The sequence below is a fragment of the Tachysurus vachellii genome, chromosome 17, assembly GCF_030014155.1.
Source record: "Tachysurus vachellii isolate PV-2020 chromosome 17, HZAU_Pvac_v1, whole genome shotgun sequence".
NCBI lineage: Eukaryota > Metazoa > Chordata > Actinopteri > Siluriformes > Bagridae > Tachysurus > Tachysurus vachellii.
Window position 1 is genome coordinate 1,547,501 of NC_083476.1, and position 1,420 is coordinate 1,548,920.

The window sequence follows — 1,420 nt, forward strand, 5'->3', positions numbered from 1 at the left end:
TCTCATTCTCCTGTGTTACTAAGTCATGTCCATGATTTACTTATCTCATTCTATATAAGTAGTGGCCATGACTTAGCTACATAGCTACAAGATAATTATAGTGTTACCTTATTTAGCTCGCAGTAAACTATTTAATTCCTTCATGGTACTAAATATTGGTCATCATTTATTTATCTCATTCTGTCACATAGGTTATTGCTATAGTTTAATTTTCTCGTTCCCATACTTTACTAAGCCCTAGTGATGACTTAATTATCTCATTTCCCACTTGCATTATTAACTAGTGATTTATTTAGTCTAATTTTTTGCCATTGATAAAAGATTATTATCTTGTTCCCTTTAATAAGTGGTGTTTATGAATGAATTATCTCATTCCCTTGCTTTAGTAGTAATTTGTTTATAATAAGTCAAGGCTACCAGATAATTATCTCATTCCCTTGCTTTAGTAGTAATTTGTTTATAATAAGTCAAGGCTACCAGATAATTATCTCATTCCCTTGCTTTAGTAGTAATTTGTTTATAATAAGTCATGGCTACCAGATAATTATCTCATTCCCTTCCTTTAGTAGTAATTTGTTTATAATACTGTAAGTCATGGCTACAAGATAATTATCTCATTCCCTTGCTTTAGTAGTAATTTGTTTATAATAAGTCATGGCTACAAGATAATTATCTCATTCCCTTCCTTTAGTAGTAATTTGTTTATAATACTGTAAGTCATGGCTACAAGATAATTATCTCATTCCCTTGCTTTAGTAGTAATTTGTTTATAATAAGTCAAGGCTACCAGATAATTATCTCATTCCCTTGCTTTAGTAGTAATTTGTTTATAATAAGTCATGGCTACAAGATAATTATCTCATTCCCTTGCTTTAGTAGTAATTTGTTTATAATAAGTCAAGGCTACCAGATAATTATCTCATTCCCTTGCTTTAGTAGTAATTTGTTTATAATAAGTCATGGCTACAAGATAATTATCTCATTCCCTTGCTTTAGTAGTAATTTGTTTATAATAAGTCAAGGCTACCAGATAATTATCTCATTCCCTTGCTTTAGTAGTAATTTGTTTATAATAAGTCAAGGCTACCAGATAATTATCTCATTCCCTTGCTTTAGTAGTAATTTGTTTATAATAAGTCATGGCTACAAGATAATTATCTCATTCCCTTGCTTTAGTAGTAATTTGTTTACAATAGGTCATGGCTACAAGATAATTATCTCATTCCCTTGCTTTAGTAGTAATTTGTTTATAATAAGTCATGGCTACAAGATAATTATCTCATTCCCTTGCTTTAGTAGTAATTTGTTTATAATAAGTCATGGCTACAAGATAATTATCTCATTCCCTTGCTTTAGTAGTAATTTCTTTACAATAAGTCATGGCTACAAGATAATTATCTCATTCCCTTGCTTTAGTACT